This window comes from Sceloporus occidentalis, unplaced genomic scaffold, assembly GCF_023333645.1.
Source record: "Sceloporus occidentalis isolate IW3139 unplaced genomic scaffold, rSceOcc1.0.p SCAF_1, whole genome shotgun sequence".
NCBI classification, from domain to species: Eukaryota; Metazoa; Chordata; class Lepidosauria; order Squamata; family Phrynosomatidae; genus Sceloporus; species Sceloporus occidentalis.
In genome coordinates, this window is record NW_028316981.1 from 172,383,467 (window position 1) to 172,402,672 (window position 19,206).

Sequence of the window (19,206 nt, forward strand, 5' to 3'; positions counted from 1 at the left end):
TGGATACTACCCTATACTACATTTGACCATTTGTCCATCTAGCCCAGTACTCAAAGGGCACCTGCAGCACCTCTGCAACTACATTGTGGCAGGAGCTTTTTTAGATTTGGTCTGCTTTCTCAGATGCAGAGGTGGCTCTTCTTCATTCAAGCTCCAATGAACTGAACACAGGCCAGGGGCTATTCTTATGACTGGAAAATTCTCTGGGGTCAATAAATTTGTTGCAGTGCCTAAGGATTTGAAATATTCATTTCGGTTAGGGATTTTTCTTTAGAAATGTAACTTGGACTCATAAAAAATTTAGATTGGCCCTTTGGAATTTGAAATACACTTCCTAGATGCTCTTCCAGCCATTTCAATTCCATCCCTTGTGGCTTGCTGGGATGATTGAGACAAACAGATTTACTTTTTCACAAATTATGCAAGACTCCAGATAAATATAAAGTAACAATACACTGTGTCAAATTTCCCAAGATGTTGAGAAATAGGGATCTGTGGTTTTTAAAAACAAGAGTTTGGACGGGTCTTTTTTTTTTTCTTTTGCTGCTTTTTTAAAGTTTAAGTGAACACAGATGCACCAGGCAAAGCAGTCCACTCTGCAGAATTAGAAGATTTCTCACTTTGGGAAGAAAGAGCCCTTCATTCTGGATATAAAGTCCACTTCAGGTCGCCAGGGAATGATACAGCTGCAAAGCCTTCCTTGTGCAAATGCTCCCTTCTTCAGTATTCGGGAAGTTCAAGTGCCAACTTGCTAAAAAAAAACAACAACAACCAGGCAGCTATTTTGACAGAAAAGATTTTCTCTCTCTCTCTCTCTCTCTCTCTCTCTTTGAGCCAAGTTATGAGCACAGTCTGTTTTGTGTTTGTTGTTTTTTTCAGGCTGCAGAGAAGACCACTTCCAATGAGAAAACTCAAAAGCACTGTTAGATGAACCCAAGGGTCCTGAATTCCTCTTTTCCTTTCCACAAAATAAAATAAAATAATGTGCCAAAAGCCTGAAGCAAACAGCAGGGGCAGATCATCTTAGCAGCAAGTCTGATTCCAGAAGACTTCAGGTAAAGCATTCAAGCACTGGAAGAAGACAGATGTTAGTGCATGTGTAAACAGGGCATCCATTGATCTGGCGTAGGTTCAAAAATGTCTTGCTGCCCTTCTTTAAAAACATAACACCACTATGTTGCTGAGGAACCAGGCTTGTGAGATCACCCCAAAAATGCAGCCAAAATATGAACCGTACGCAACCACAGTTGTCTGAGATGCAGACTTGAAAAAGATGGAAGCATGCTGCCCCAAAGAATGTGCTGAGGTCTTTTCAAAGCAGCTCCTTGTGGAGCTTTGGGTTATGTGGCCCCTGGGATCTGGCCACAAAGTCAATTTTCATAAACCTACTGGTCATGAGTTTCTGAAGCGATGCAAACAAATCAAACCAAGAAAAACAGAACAGGATGTTTGTTATGTACTGGCAGATGGGGCATGAATTGGTAAGCATTGGAAAAATGATACCTTGTGCCTTTGATCCAGCAGATTTTAGAGGCTGCTTCAGACAACATCATAGCCAGCTCACTCACAAAATAATTTACGTACAAAACTGGTCTCCTTGGAGGCAGCTCCTCTTTTAGTTTTAGAAATATAATTTCTTCTTCATGGTCTCAATATTCCAAGGTTTAGGCTACATAAAGTTTTTCTCCTTCTGTGACCTCTCTACTTTTTTTGTTTTTGCAAGTTGAATTAGGCTGGACAGGCTAAGTGTTGGGGCAAAGGAAGGATGGACAGCTTAACCATTTCTTATCTGGAAGTTTTCCAGCTCAAATATACCCTCCCCAGGCTATTTTCTTCATCCCTGGGAGAAAAGATACAAATACCCTTACATCTTTTTTTATATAGACAGTCTTCTACAAATAATTTCTAGAAACTTCGCTTGTGGAAGGAATGCTTGAACTGGGGAGTGGGGGGTGAGGACTACCAAAGGGAAAGGATTAAGGATCATCTTGCCTGATGATTTATCTTGATTTATTTACCTTGATTTGCAGCTTACCTTTGCTCTCCAGAGCATGGACATTTTTTTTATTATTTTTGGACTACAGCTCTCAAAATCCCATAGACGGCTTACTTAGTTGGTCTCAGAGTTTCCCAATAACTGAACAGGAATAATAATCTCATGCAAGGCCCTCTCTCCAATTTATTCACACAAGTGGACCACTCACAGAAGCAAATGTTTGCATGAGCATGACAGCTGATGTATTGTCTGAACTCGCTCTTTGAACATACGGTATATCTACAACTGCATTTCTCATTCCCCGCCATGAGAGAAAATTGGGCAAACTGGATCATTTTTTCCTTTTGCTCAGGCTCATGAGGAAACTACTGCCTTACCTGTATGGCTAAAGCAGTGATTTAACTCATCCTCCAGCCACTTACCTACCAAGTTTTATAGATTGGGCCCAAACATGATCATAAGATGGTCAAGTGTCATAGATTCCATGGTTCCCCACAATTCACTTTCTATAGACTCTGAATAGCCCTGCAGTCCAAATGGAAAACTTTCTTCTGTATGATTAGTTGGCTGCATGGGCCTGATGTCCGATCAACTCAGGCCAGGAACTCTGGTATTTCCCAGGACCAGCCTTTGACACATGTTTGACTTGAAGCCTTTCCCTGTCTCCACTTGGTGGCAAATTTTTATTTGGCCAAGAATTTGTGGGAAAGACAGCATACAATGGACCTTTTTAGGACCTGGCTCTGCTATGGTTTCATCTAGCATTTTGCAGAACAATCTTAGCAACCTCAAACAGCCATGTAGAAAGGTTAAAATAAAATGGGGTTTTCACCTCCAGTATCAGTAAGGAATTCTATTGAGGAGGGGCCTGTCCACTCCAATCTCCTATCTGTCTACAGAATACTCTACTGGCATAAATCTATCATGAATCAGTCAGAATACAGGCTGTTCTGGGGAAGGACAGAGGTCACTTCTTAACTAATGCCCTCAGCCTGGGAGAGGGAATAGATTCCACAACACAAGATCTGTCAGGCTGTCATAAGGACCTGGTCAGTTCAGCAAAGCTCCCCCTCCAGAAACACACATATGTCTCAATCTGGTTCAAGATGGTTGATTTTTTGAAGAAGCAGCAGAAAAATTACCACAACCACCATCCCCATTTCACTTCATGGCCTTCCACACTGCTTTGGGCCCCACTGACTGCCATATTTTTAATATATTGTTTTGTTAGCTTCATTGAATGCTCTTGGTAGAGCAAGAGGACAGAAATATTCTAAACAAACAAAATACCTTGGAGAAGTGCTGCATTGCTACTGAGAATCTCCAGAGGTAACAGATCAATAACCTCCAGTGGAAGCGAGATGCAAACTTTACTGTGTACTAACATTTACTATACATACTGTATGTTAGTAGATTGCCTATATTATCCATCTGTGTTCTTGCGGTCGGGGCAATCATTATTAAATAGATTATTTTTAATAATGCATGAAATTAAATCTGTTGTGTTTTTTAAATTTTTGAGTTATCTCTGAAAAGTGTATCTGTTGAGTTTAGAATAACTCACCATATCTGTTGAGTTATCAACTGAGCACTGCTTTCATCTCCATGTTTGCCCCCTCCTCCCATCCCATTATAACCACAGTCACCAAACAATTGTTCAAAACTTGCCTTGGCTTGCCATCATACACATGCACCAGAAAAGGCACTGGTGCATGTTTTCAAGTACTGCTCTAAAGAAGGAAGAAATGTCAGTGCAGAAGGAACCGGAATCTATAATTACTGTATATCCAAAAAGCCAGGACTTCCTAGTGCCAGCAGGAGCCACACTTAAGTGTTCTGCCATTACAATAAACAAAACTTTGTTTAGCCCAGTGGCTCTCAATCTATAGTCCTCCAAATGTTTGAGACTATAACTACCACAATCCTTTACTGTTGAGCCATGCTTACTGGGGCTCCTGAGAACTGGTTCAAAACATCTGGTAGACCAAAAACTGTTACCACTGGGTACAGTTGCTCTTGCTTCAAAGCAGGACTGACGGGGAGCCAGAATAATGGCTGATCTGCAATTAAGCCATGGCTTCCATGACACAAATGAGGAACTCACTATGTTGCCAGCCAGATCACTGGTCCATGGTTTGTTAACCATGATATGTGGATCTGGCAGCAGCTGGCACTTTGGCTTGTTCTTTCCTTTGCCCCCTCAAATGAGCCAGAGAAACAAGCCAAACTCAATTGTTTTTGTGGCTTACTGGGGAAGAAACCAGAAGACTGTTGCTAGGTTTGAACACCATGTTAAATGAACCACAGACTAAGCTTGTTATGGACCCAGTGTCTAACACAGTGCTCATACAAAGTAATTCAGGATTTCCATAGAACCTGAACAGACCATGATATGGGAACAGAGCGTTTTCTTAAAGGGCTCTTTGGGGACCAAGGAACAATTTGGAGCACTTTGATGTAGCTAAAGGTAAGAAAACATTAGGCTGATTAATCCGGTGTATAGGAGACTACAGGGGTCCCCAAACAGGAGAGCTATAGCAGGTGTGGGGTTTTTAATGCTACTCCAACCCATAAAAGAAGGTAACAGTTGCATAGTTGTAACTGGGATGCTTTCTTCAGGTTACTACATTTGTACCTTGTCCAGCCAACACATCATAGGAAAATAAATACAGTGCATCTACCCAAGATACATTTTTCTGCATGTTTACGATGCAATTCAGGCATATGGGGAGAATCTTTTAAAGAGTTGTGATTTGGAGGTATGTGTTTCACTTCATTAGAACACATGGGAAATTCCAGTGTAAACATTTTTTAAAAAAAAATGCTGCCTCATTTCCTGCCCTAAGCATTTAGAGTGATGCTTGAAATTTTAAAACGGCACCACAAGGAATGAGCAGTCTCACCTCAAGCAGACAGTAAATTGCCTTAAACAGTCAGATATTATGAAAACAAGTGCTTATGTGTTTGAAGGGTACCCAGCTGAGATATTCAGGGCCTAAATAGTACAGACATGGCATGTATTCTCCCCCATCGATGGGACCAACTTCAGATAGAAGCTTTTGTAAGATCAGATAAGGAACCAAGTAACTGATTTGTCTGGTTCCAATTTCTCTTTCAGTCTCTCCCTCTCACCTTCCTTTGACAGAAAGTCAAGGGAAGATGTTTGGCTCTGACTTTTGCAAAGGAAACAGCCCTGGCAATATACTGGGATAGGAATGAGGTTGATTTGCAGAACAGATGTTCCCAGAAGCAGCACGAAAGCAGCACATTTTCCTGGATCTTACCCTTCTTTAGTGTTCCCTAAAGGCAGAGCATAGCAGAAAAGCCAAGATGTCTATGCTCCAGTCTATCCCTGTCTCACTCTCCTCCCCATCCTAACAGGCAGCTAGCATCGGATGGGCTGTCTAAGAGGAAGAGGCTATCCCTGAAGGTGACACAGCCAAATGACACCAAACCCCCAGTCATGCAGATACAGAAGTAAGCGTCACATCAACTGCTTTTATCTCCCCTTCCCTCTGCTGCACATGCCAGGCTTAAAGGGGTGCCCCTGCCAGAGGGCGGGGAAATGCGTTTTTTGCAGAGGAAACAGCACTGGTAATAAATATGGATAGGAATGAGGTTGATTTGCAAAACAGATGTTCCTAGAGAAGAATAAATCCATACGGTATTAATTATGGAGTCCCTCCACTCCCCCTCTCTTTTTCTTATTATGTGAGTTCATATGACCCTGCTTAAAAAACAAAGCCCTCCAGAAATGCCTTTCTCAAATAGCAAAGGCTTAGATCTTATACCAACTTCTATCCAAGTTTACAGAAAAATGAACTGAAAACTACATCAGTCTAAGAGTGTTTCTGTCATCTGAATTATGCAGGAAATGACAAATGCTCTGTTTATCAGGGATGGGGCCCAAATGGGTTTGTGTAAAAGTCTGGTGGAGGGGTAGTTTAGCTAAGTCTGGAATAACATTTCAAAATCCTAAACCAAGCACCAACATTTTAGCAACCAATATTTAATTTCTGGGCATTAGCATTCACCAGCACTGAAATATTTTCAATTCTTTAGTGGGCAAAATGAAAACCTTAGGTTTCTCATATTCTCCCAGCCCATCCTAAACTTCTAGTTGCTGAAAATGAATAATGGGGCAGCAGACCTCAAATATCTTTGCTTCTGTCAATTACCATTTTGCTAATTTCCATTTATACGGTTTATATCAGCACACAGATAGAAAGGGATTACTGTATTTTGTGTTTACACACCTCTCATTGTCACGGTAGCTTTTAAAAAGTCCATCTGTATTGATAATTGCTGGCACACATTATGGGAACACAATAAAGTAATAGTGAACTGAACCTGCAAATCTATCCATGTCAGCCCACTGAGCAGGCCAAAGAATTAATGTGGCCACTCATATGTTAAAACAATGTAAGTCTTCCTTTGGCTGGAAATGCCTCCCACAACACCTGTGCCATAATACCTCTTATTTTCTTGAACACTCCCACCCTAATACTTTTCCAGGAGATTTGGTAGAACTGCCTATTCCCCAACAGGAAAATGCTAATATTTCTTTCAGAAGTCAATGCACCATTGCATTCTATGATGAGCTCGGCCAAGTAAAGTATGCTAATCCTATAGCTAAGCTCTCATACATATAACTGAAACAACTGCACGTTTATACTGGCCTCAACTTCGCCTCCCTTCCTCTGTTGTCTTCCCCTTGACTCGCATTACACTGAAAGCTTCTAGGGGCAGGCACCTGTCTTCCTGTATTCCATGAAGTGCCAGAAAGATTAAGGACATTCTACACATTCATAACAGTAATATTTTCAATCTGCAGTGGGCTCTGAGATCCTTTTTTCCATCAAGGATCACTCCTTTTTAAGTACAAGAATGTATTGCCATTATCGATCCTTTCTTGCTTTCTTAAGAGTATTGGCACTATAAGAGGAGAGGGCTGGAAGGAAGCTCAGATGAGTGTACATCTTATTAGCCCAGCCATATCTGACACGTCACACAGGGCTTGGGCATTTTCAGGCAGCCCACACAAGGTGGTCATAGCATTGAGTGGCAAGAATGAAACTTTACCTAGAGTGGTCATCATTCTTCTGACATTGCCCTTTCCTTTGCAACTATCAAGCTTCATTTCACTAATTGTGAAATGTCTGTAAAAACAGCACTAAGCCAAGACACAAGTTATTCTACCTTAAGCAGGAGGACTCTTGCTACCACCCTTAGTGCCTTTGTTACCCCGCTACCTATACCTCATGCATTTGCCATGCAAGGAGGTTTTAGCAGGGCATTGAAGAGCATCCACTGTGGTGCCCTCCTTGGTCAGCAGTGCTTTGGGGTGAGGAGATTTGGCAGCCCTTTCTGTACCATTGCTAAAAGCAGACAATTCAATGGAGAGACAATTCCAGCAGGAATCCAAAAAGCATGCTAATTTTGAACAAAATGCTCCCAAATGGCTTAATTCTGGCTAACAAGAGGTTTTGCCAACCCCTAAAGAAAACAAAGAATTTTTAAAATGGATTATGCAAAAATGATAGAGAACAAAAAGCAGTAGATCAAACATGAGGTGTGATATTAAGGGCTTCAAATGTCATAGCCCATGCCAAAACTATACCTTAAAGCAACCAAGCAGCATAGATTGTATCTGCTGTTCTGTTCCTTCCAAAAAATGGAACGCAATGGGTAGGGGATGGAAATGTTAGGATAGTATAAGTAAAAATTGATTATGTATTGTCAACTTAACAAAAAGTTGACAATGTGAATTAACAAATAGCAGCAATTATAGGCTGTACACTATGCCAGAGTGGAAATATCTTTGATCTTTCTGGTTTTTTATTTTACACTGTGCTTTTATTTTACAATCCCATCAACTGGGGGTTGCAGAAAAGGCATCCATGATTCTAAACAGGTAGGATTGTTAAGACGAATAACCCCCATCAGAACACAAGGTTGTGAAATTATAACATCTGCTCCATCTGAGTTATATATCCTAGGGATCTATAGGACTAACAGTTGGATTTAATATCTTCCTGACATAATATATATGAAGGAATAATTAGTCCATAAAGCCATCCACTGTCTTCCTTTTCCTATTCTCCCTCTTCCCCCCATTTATATTTGTCTAGTCTTCTTTCTAAGGAGCATGATGCATAATGTGATATTCACAACAACCCTGGGCTTTAAGATAATGTGCCAAGTTCACCTTAACAAGCTTTACAATTAAGCAGAAATTTGAACTAAGTGTCCAAACAAATGTTGGAAGTTTCTTTGTGTATGTCAGATGTAGGGAGTTATACTAACAATTGTCTTAGAAGGCTGTTGAATTTAAGCACAAAAGGAGGCAGGCGGATGGGACTTCTTTTGGTTGAAATACAAGGTTCAGTGTTATGTCATTTTTCATATCCATACCTAATTTTTGTTGCAGACACTGATCCACCCCATGCCAAAGGACTAGGCCATCTGTATCTAGGAAAATAAAAGTCAGCCTTTCCCAACCTGGTGCTTTTCAGATATGACTAGACAACAACCCCCACCATTCTTGTTTAGACAACATGATTGCCAGAGCTGGCGGAAGACAGTAAAAACCAAAGGCTCCAAGCTTTGGGGAGATGGAATGAATAAATTAATGTAGATAGTGATATAAGAAGTCTAGGAAGAAGTACTGACAAATATTACTGGAAAAATATTAAATGGTTGAATTAAAGTACCTGTACACTTCTGGGTTAGCCTTTATAATAATTGTATCTGTGCTTTTCAAGAGACCAGCTGAAATGCACATCAAGTGGAAATGTGACTGAACTGCTAAGGAAAATCAGTATTATTGCAGTCACGTCTCACGGGTATGAAAGCCAGAAAGATGCAGAGGCAGTTTAACCGACTCTAGGTATGGCTGAAGCTGGAGATGAGATTCCTCTATTTATTTTTCTCAAATCCGCCTCTTAATAGCTTTTAAATACTCATGGATTCAAGCCTCTTGATCTTCAAATGAGAAGCCTAACTACCATTCTGTGCAATTCCATAAACTACTGCTTCTTTAGTTTAGTGTCAGAAAACACTGTAGGCATTTTTTATTATTTCATGGATTTTTCTTCTATTCTAGTTCATTTGTAGGTTATAACTGAACCTGTAGGAGGAGGAATATAACTCCATTTCTAACCTTGAAACAGGAAAATAAATTCAGTTTTACTGCTACATCTTCTCTACTGTCATACCCTTATCACTTTGAGACTGATCTTCACAATTCAGGACAAAGATATTAAATTATCATTTTACTACTAAGAAACCGGAATGACAAAGGATGCTTCCAGACAGACAGTTTCTGACACTCCCAATCACAAAACAGTTATGAACCAATTCTACTTTTTCCTCCTTCCACAGTTTCAACAAAAGCTTTTTCCCCTAATAAGATAAATCAGAAAAAGCAGTGGAGAAAAATGATGTATAGGAACACCCCATAAAAATCTATGCATGACAGAGAGGGACTGAATAGTCAGAGCCTGGAAGTATCCTAAAATGTGCTTCCACATTTTGCTATAGAGAAAGGAATCGAGTCCAAAAATCGCACACAGTTGTTTGGAGCTACTGCACATCCCTTTCTTTCTCCCATCATCACTCCCTCCATTCTGTCTCAACAGGCTGGGTTCTGCAAACCCAAGCTGAGACTTGGAAACCAGAACCTTAATTCAAACAAACAAACAAACATATCCAAGTCCTGAAGTTGCACTGCCAACATTGTCCATTTTCCAAAGCAGCTTCTAGTACCCAAAGTGTCAGCAAATTCAGGCAACACAACCCATTTATTTAAGTGAGAACCCAAGTATATATTCAGAACAATTATGTTACATCCATCCTGGAACCAAACCACTTTAGCCTAGAGATTGGGAATCATATTTCTCCTTTACAGTACTATATCATGGCTCTCTAAGTACTAACAGCTACAGTATACTGTTACTATGATAAAACTGAAGGTGAGGCCAACATTTAGACCTGGATCTTATCGCTAAGATATAGCCCAATATATTATGCAAATATTCCAAAGTCCAAACAAATCTGAACTCCAAAACACTTCTGGTCCCAAGCATTTCAGATAAGAGAGACTCAACCTGCATAAAATGCCTTGCAGAAGTATTTATCTCTTTTGACTTTTTGAGCATTTGTGCTACAAACTGGAACTGAAATGGGTTTAACTGTCATTGTTACCATTTGATATATACAAGATATTTAACACTGTGATGGTGGAAAATAGTTTTCCTGGATCACAAAAATGAAGTAAACAAAATCAAAGTGGCACCTCCTGGTTGCCAAAGTAATCACCCTTTCTTGCTGTATGGTGTTAAAGCACCTGGTATTTGTTGGTGGTCTCCCATCCAATACTAACCAGAGCTGATCCTGCTTAGCTTATAAAGTCAGACAGAATATCAGGGGCTGTAGGCTACATTTCAAAGAAGGAAACTGGCAAAAAAAACACCTCACATTATTTCTTGCCTAACTCACACGGTCGCCATATGTCAACAGGCGAGTTAAAGGCACACACACATGTTAACGAAACTCTGGTGCAACCCACTGCTTCCAGAAATCACATAGCAGATGAATGGAATCCAGCTGTGTATAATTCTTGCATGTCACATGAGCTGAGATTACATACCCCTGTTACTAGAAGGTTCCAACATTTTTTGAAAAGCATGTCTAAGCCAACAGCATCATGGAACTATAATGGAACTATCCAAGCAAGTGTGGGATAAAGTTGTGCAGAAGCGCCAATGAAAGTTGGATTATTAAAAAATATCTTGAACTATGAACATCCCCCTGAAGCTCCATTAAATATATTATTGCAAAATGAAAAAAAAATATGGTTCAATCCTGACTCTGCCTAAAGAAGGCCATCCATCAAAATTCAGTGAATGCTAAGAGGAACACTTGTCAGAAAAGCAACCAAGAAGCCAATGATAAATTGGAAAGAGCTGGAGAGATCTGCAGCTGAGATTCATGGGACACCGAGAGCCTCCACAAAGCTGGGCTTTATGGAAGAGCAACAGAAAGAAAGCTCATTTGGAGTTTGCAAATGGAAAGCACAGCAAATATGCATGAAAAGGTTCTCTTGCCTGATGAAATAAAAATTAAACTTTTTGACCTTGCCATAAAACATTATTTGTGAGCAAAGCCAACAGTATTCATTGCCCTGAGAACACTATCAATGCAAGTGAAGGATTGCAATGTTCACCTTGCCTTACCTGACGACAATAATATACATAAATAGAATAAATATACCGGTATTCAGATGTAAAACGTCATCACTTATCCAGGAAGTCTTGAAGCCAAAGATACTTCTACCAGGTATTAATACTCAGGGGGCGATAAATACCTATGCAACCAATTTGCTAAATTCGTTCAATTGTTTTGCCCCAATAAAACTAAGATCTTGATGGTGTACATGAAGTGGTGACAATGCCAATTAAATCAATTTCAATTCCAGGTTAAAACAAAATATAAAAAATGTGGAAACGTGTGTGTGTGAATATTTGTGCAAGGCAATTTATGGAGAATTTCCATATGAGTACAGGGCAAAGTGTCCTACACTATTTAGCCAGGTTTTCTTCACAATTTCAAATTATGGACAACATTCAATGTTTATCCAAACAACTGCAGAGCCACTGGAATCAATAGGGTTGCATAAGTGGTGACTAGCAAGTCCCCTTCATTTCAACGTATCTATTCTAGCTGTGACCAACACTGGACTTAGCTGTCTGCCTCTTTTTATACTGTATGTTGTTGTTGTTATTGTCCACCTGCCTTGGTCCAGGCCTCAGAGGGAGAGAAGAATGCTGGACCTGATTCCCTCCCCCCCTCACCATTCCCTTCTCCTTTTGTGTCGTGTCTTTTAGATTGTAAGCCTGTGGGCAGGGAACTGTCTGTTATCCCCTCTATTGTAAACCGTTCGGATTCCCAGTGATTGGGCGGTATATAAATAAAACCTATTATTATTATTATTATTATTATTATTATTATTATTATTATTATTGTGTGTGTGCTTTCAAGTCATTTCCAACTTATGGTGACCCTGAGGCAAACCTACCACAGGATTTTTCTTTCTCTTCCTGAATGTAGCATCTCAGAAAGATGAAAAAAGCAAAAATGAAAGCCTACAAATCTGCAAGCTACATTTTAAAAAAAAGTACAACTATGAAAAGGGAACTCTTTTTTAAGATGTGATGATAGAGGTTTCTAATTGCTCAATCGTGTTTTTGCAATCCTTTCAGTGCTTGCGCTTTCTACTACAGAATGCTTTAAAGGAGTATTGCTCCAATCTGGGTTTCTGGTTTCATGAAGGGCATGTCTGTCAGCTACTCTGTTTTAGATCCAGTTGCAAATACCACAGGTATTTGGTGTGCATAATTTATTTCAGTTTGGTGAAGGGTGGAGGGAGGAGAGGGTCACTTACAAAGTAAATATTTATCTTTTTATAAAATATATACCTTCTCCATCTCTACTCTCCCCCGCAACATTCACACTACTCCCCAGCAAGCATTCCAGTTATTCTAGTGCTTCTAAGCCACCACAACTCTATGCAGTGCCAAAAGTACTGAAAACAAGAAATTGTTCTGCATAAAATATTGAAAGCAGAAGGTAAAGCACTACATATAACTGCAGATAAATAAATCAATGTGTTCATGAAATAGAGCTACTGAAGGCAAGATAATGTTAGTCATTTTCAATAATGTGAGCTGAAAAGGAAAAGGATAGGGGTATCTACTTACACCTGGAAAGGGAAATCTGTGGCTCTCCAGCTACTGTTAGACTCCAACTCCCATCAATCCCATGGACAACTGTCAGGGATGACAGGAGTTCTATTCAAACATCCAAGGGGCCAGATTTTTCCAATCCAGATTTAATCGTATCTCTGGAAACACACTTAATTCTTATCCTTCTGTAAATGTTTATGCACCAAATTATGCCAACTGTAGTGCTTAACTGTTTAATGAGACATCCCATGCTAAACAAAGTGCACAGATGTAGCTAATGTGAAACTGGAACCACAGGAGAGGTGCTATGGAATTGGGCTGACTTTCTCTGAATACCTCTAAAGGGTTAGCACCTAGAATAGAGTGAGGCAATCCTGTGCTCTCCAGATGTATGAAGCTGCTTTAAGACCAATTTTAGGTAAGGTTGAGTATACAGCCGGTTGAGTATACAGATTGAGGAAACAGGTTGAGTATCCGTTATCTGGGCTTCTGAAATCTAAAATACCCAAAACCCAAAACTGTCCACATAGGTGGCTGAGATAGTGGCACTTTTGGTTTCTGGTGGTTAAATGTACACAAACTATTAAAAATCTTATGTATAAAATTACCATCAGGCTATGTTTATAAAGTGCATATAAAACATAAAACAAATTTCATGTGTAGACTTGGATCTCATCTCCAAGATACCTCATTATGTATATGCAAATATTCTTAAATCTGAAAAAATCCTAAAACCAAATATGTGTGGTCCCCAGTATTTTGGATAAGGGAGATTCTGCCTGTATATCAAACAGTCAGATAGATGCTTTGGACTGTAACTCCCATGATCCAACCACTGGCCACACTAGCTAGAGTGTATGGAAACTACAGATTAAATATCTTGAAAGCACCAGGTTGACTACACTGATCTATAAAATCTGATTCTGACAGTACCTTAAAAAAGTGCAATATTCTCCCAATCCAGCTAATCATGAACATGGGAAACGGCTGAAATTTCTTATCAACAGAGATGGTGGCCCCACCCAGAGGACAACATGGTTTAAAGACTCAATATGGATATCACAATCCTGGATGCTACAGTAATCCTCTGGAAGCTGATTAATTTCCTAAGAGGAAATTCTTACGCTTTGGCTGAAATGCATGGAATGCTATTGTACTTGGCTTCAACATGGACGACTTTAAAAGTGGATGAAGTACACTTAGGGAGGATGGATTCTAGTCATCAATGGATTCTAGTCAGGATGGATACATATTTACTCAGGCATCAGGAGCAGTGTGGTTCTCCACACCCTGCTTGGCAGTTTCCCAGAGACATTTGGTTGGCCACCATAGAAAAGAAGATCCTGGACTTATTAAGTCTCTGGGTTCATCCAGTAAAGATGCTCTCATCTTCTTAATCAGCACCACACTAGAAGCCTCTATCCAGCCAAGAACCTTACAAGAAAGGAAGGGGTTTTTTGGCTCTTTTCACACATGCTCTGTGTCGCTGCTGAATTATGTACTGCCTGATAGTACTATTGGGGGGGGGGGGGGAATGTCAACTCATTCAAACAGCTATATGTTCTGCAGTAAAAGCTACCTTCTCTTTACAAAAGAGACAATGAGAACAGTAGAATGAGAAAAGGAGAACGGAGAAACAGCCAAGCCTGAGCCTAGATTCTAATAACTCAAATCATGTTGAATGTATGAACTGTTCAATTATCTGATACTTCCCTAGCAATTAATCCAACACCAACTCCAGAATTATGGCACTGCTATGATCAAAGAAGCATTACACTTTATGTAGGTCATTAAGTTGCCTTCTTTTTCCCATAAGGAAATTGAGTTCTGTGGAGTCATATATGGCAATCATGAATTGATTTCTGCCAAGATTTCTTGCAATTCCTCACCAACCCTCACTGCATTTACACACACATTACATTCACAAGAGGCAGCTGCCATCAGAAGATGCTTCTTATGGAGGAAGCACTCATCTGCTTTCCAGAGATACTCTAGGAGGAAAGAGAATACTACTTTGCTCCTCCTGAATGAAGAGTTATTATCAGTCGTCATCCCTTGATAAAGCACAATGCGGTATCGCTACAAAAACTGAAATTTCATTTTAACTTAATTCATATGACTAAGGAGGTATCCTGTGGGAAAAGGGAATGGCTTGCAAGGATCTCTCTCTATATATATGCATCTGCTCAATATGATGAGACCAAATTCTAATCATGCTGTTCTTCCTCCTTTTTGCACTGGTAGGACCTTCTTTTTTTGCAAAGAATCTTCCAGCACTTCCTGTTTTGTCGTTTAAAAGTGCTGAATTAGTCCTTTAAACCACATCCTGAAACACGGCATAAAAATCTCTGCCTAGTAATGCCGGTCAGCTGCACACATTATGAATCAGAGATTAAGCAGCAAGCCTGAACACCAATATAGAAATGAGAAAGTCTGTCTGGCTCACCAGCCATTGTTACATTGCAGCTCCCAACAGCCCCAGCCAGCACAGTCAATACTGAGGGATTATGGAAGTTTCAGTCCACTAGCATGAAGGGTGGAGAGGACCAGTTGCATACCACTGCACCAGTACTTTAAAAAAAAACCCAAAAAACTACCAGTTCAAAATATTTATTCATAACCATAGATATGTCACATGTTCTTACAGCTCTCAATTTCAATTTTCCCAGTCAACACCCAACTTAACTTGGGTGACATTTGCTGATCTTCACCATCCAAAGGCCAATCAAAACAGATGATCGTATATACAAACTCAGAAGAAACACCAGTGATGGACAAACAACCCAAAAGCCAGGGTTTTAAAAATACTCTATGATGTATGAGATCTATAGAAAAAAAATTATAGATGTCATTATTCTTCATGAAACAATTTTAAAACATTACTATACCTTTAAAAAAAAAGGGGGGGGGGGAGACATACAATAATGTAATAGGCTTGTCAAAACCTACTGGCCTTCTTTGGATGCATATACAGGGAACCTTGGCTTACTGTGCTCAAGCATGCTGCCCTAGTGCTCCCACCTGCCTCCCCATGAAAGCAGGAATAGTTCAACAAACTACAGACCTTGGTTTATCATTTTGTGTGAACCAGTGACTCTAGCATGTTTATCACCAGACAAGCCAAAATCTTCATCCATGGTTTGCTATTCACATTACTATCTTTTCCAAAAAAAAAAAAAAAAAAAACCCAAGCTTCATTTATATACCGCTTCATACCACCTAAGCAGTGTCTAAGCGGTTCCTGGTTCACAGACAGTCAGCCCTCAACATTTGCAGCTTTGACTTTTGAGGATTTGATTATTCACAGTTTTGATGAATACGTTCTCTCTAGGAATCTCTAGGTCCTCCAGCATGACTCTATGGTCAACCTCTGGTAGAAGTTGACCACAGAGCCATGCTGAAAACCAAGAGATTTCTAGAGAGAATACTTCTCTAGCCATTTGTAGGTCCTCCAGCATGATTCTATGATCAACTTCCGATGGAAGTAATAGTATTATTATTATTATTATTATTATTATTATTATTATTATTATTGCAGTTTTTCCACTTTCATGGGGGTGCTGTGCCCTAACTTCAGCAAATGTGGAGGGCTCACACAGAATTAGGACAAATAGTATCAGGAGAGCAAAGACAGTAGCCTCAACAACTTTCCTGCACACAGAGGGTAGTAGCAATGCATCAAAGACAACCCTTTTCAGGCAGAAAACCAGAGATGAACTCCCCTGGGACATAGTGAAAATAGAGACTGCAGGCAAGTGCAAAGCAAGGGCATCATATATACCATCACTTAAGAACATAAGGAGAACAAAGGCCTCTCTACCATGCACCATTTTGCACCAGGCTTGGGCAAAGTAAGTCTATGAGGCCACAAGCTGCCCCCAAGAATGTTCTTTTTCCCAACCCATTCAAGTGCCCCAGATAATCAAAAAGGTGAACTATTTTCCTTAATGCTCCCAGAGGTGGCAATCCAGGCTTTAAAGAAACTGCTGGGTGCTCCTGCACTATTTAACCAAAAACCAAAATAACAACAACAAAGTGTTTCTTTCAAATCCAAAACTGGAAACTGGAGATTTTCAAAACTGGGAACGGGGAGATTCCAACTAAATATTAGAAGGATCTTCCTAGTGGTAAGAGATGTTCAATAGTACAATAGATGACCTTGGAAGGTGGAAGATTCTCCTTCATGGAAGTTTTTAAAATAGAGATTAGATGGCCACCTATTAGAATCATAGAGCTGGAAGAGACCACAAGGGCCATCCAGTCCAATCCCCTGCCATGCATGAACTCTCAATCAAAGCATCCCTGACAGATGGCCATCAAGCCTCTGCTTAAAGATCTCCAGGGAAGGAGACTCCACTACAACGTGTTCCACTGTCAAACAGCCCTTACTGTCAGGAAGTTCAGACCTTATGTCAGACCTATTATGCCAGACTTGCAGAACTTGGCAGCAGGTAGGGGCCAATTAAAATAGTCGAAACTTCTTCGGGTAGGTTTTAAAAATTAAATATTAATTAATAAATAATAACTATTAATTCTGTCCTCCTCTTCCTCCTCCCATGCCTGGCTCTCTCCTCAGGAAAAAGCCAAGCAGTGCGGGAGACTTGCCCATCCTTCTCCTCAGATGGAGGAGATTTGAGGGGTGAATGATCGAATTTCTTCCTCTTACATTCTCTGGCCTTCTCAGGAGAAAGCCAGGTAGAAGAGGAGCTTTGCAGGATGAATGTCTGCCCATCCTCCTCTTCCCCTCAGCCTTCTCCTTAGGAGAAAGCTGAACAGCAGAGGAGCCATGCTGGGCAAGTGTTCCCCTGTCCTCTGCCGCCACCGCCGCGTGGCCTTCTCCTTAAGGGAAAACCAGGCAGTGGAGGAGACTCGCAGAGCAAGTGCTTGTCCATCCTCCTCCTCCTTCACCCAGCCTTCTCTCTGGAGAAAGCCGAGCATCGAGCATCGGAGAAGCCTTGCAGGGTGAATATTTGCTCTTCCTCCTTCTCCTCCACCTGATCCTCTCCTCAGGAGGCCAAGTAGTGAATGAGCACTAAAGCTGTTCCTCATCCTCACAGGCCACCGGAAGTCCTTTGGCGGGCCACATGCAGCCCCTGGGCCATATGTTATGCAGGCCTGTATTAGGTGCCTTAGCAACAGTTTTCTACATGGCAAAGGGTTGGACTACATGGCTCTTGGGATCCCTTCCCACTTTGATTCTATGTCTTTTGGCCACTTCCAGTCTGGGGGGTAGTTGTACCATCTGTAACATTTTTGGCCTCTGTGACTACAAGAGGGATCTAGAGGGCAAACATGGTGTGCAGTTTCCCATCCTGTTTTATTTTCATCTAACATTTCTTATCTTCCCTTTACCTAATTTAAATACCTGCAAACATTGTAGCCTTCCCTCATATGGGAACTGGTCCAGTTTGGTTGACTTTCTGTGAATCTGTGCCTGCTCTACAATATTTCAGCTATGATAACCGCAACTGTACACATTAACCCATTTGTGGTCACCCAACACATTCCCATAAGGTTTGATAGTGGCAATTTTATTTTCAATTCCCCTCTTCTAGTTATGGCCAGCATGGATTTTCCCTACATAGCAGCTGCACAGTAGGCTGACATTTCCATTAAGCTGTCCACCACAACCCCACCATCTCTTTCCTGATCAGTAACAGCACCAGCTGTTCAGATCTCACCAGCATATGTGAAGTTGGACAGTTCTAGTCCCAGTATGCATCACTTTACCAAAGATTACACAGACCTTGACATTTCATATTCCATTTCCTGAGTTTGCAGCGGCTTTTTTTTTTTCAAACTCTTTTTTTTAAACAAACTCTTTGCAACCTTGTATTGTTGTGGTTGTTCTAACACACCTAAATAAAATGCTGCCATCAATTACTTCACAGCTCACCCCTCAAACCAGATTGTTTCTGAACAGGTTTTTAAAACCACTGTTATCAATGCAGATCAACTGCATGGCAAGATCTATCTATTTATTGGTGGTCTAGTTCTTTCTATTATTTTACTAAAATATCTTGGCACTACTGGGAAAACATTCAGCCCCAAATATTTTTTCCCGTTTTGAAACAGAACCTATTTAAAATGTATCTTACGAAAGCAGCATTTATAAACTCAGCAAAAGTATTGTAAAAGTAGAAGGATTTCAGATTTTGTCAAGACCACTGTCTGATCCATAACACACCAGGAATATTTTAAACTGTAAGTGAAGCAGTCATACACAGTGAATAAAGAATATGAAGATTTAGGGTTCCTTGCAGTAGAGGTGCATTCACACTAGAGATGCCAGTGAAGAAGCCTAGACCTGGAAACATAACTCAAGAGCTCACAAAAGCCATCTCAAAACAAGAGATGAGCTTCACAAGCCTCCAAGGTCATATCGTGCTCAAATCAAAATCCAAACTGGAGAAAATCCCAACTCCTCAAATGCTCATCTCTGCTGCCTGCCCTGCCCCAAAATCT

The 19,206-nt window shown here is 40.4% G+C and overlaps 1 protein-coding gene across 5 annotated transcripts in view; it reads right to left on the bottom strand.

The window, feature by feature from the left end:
- LRP1 (LDL receptor related protein 1) overlaps positions 1 to 19,206 on the bottom strand; it is a 387,970-nt gene that overhangs the window by 289,927 nt on the left and 78,837 nt on the right. The gene's annotated exons all lie outside the window — the stretch shown is intronic.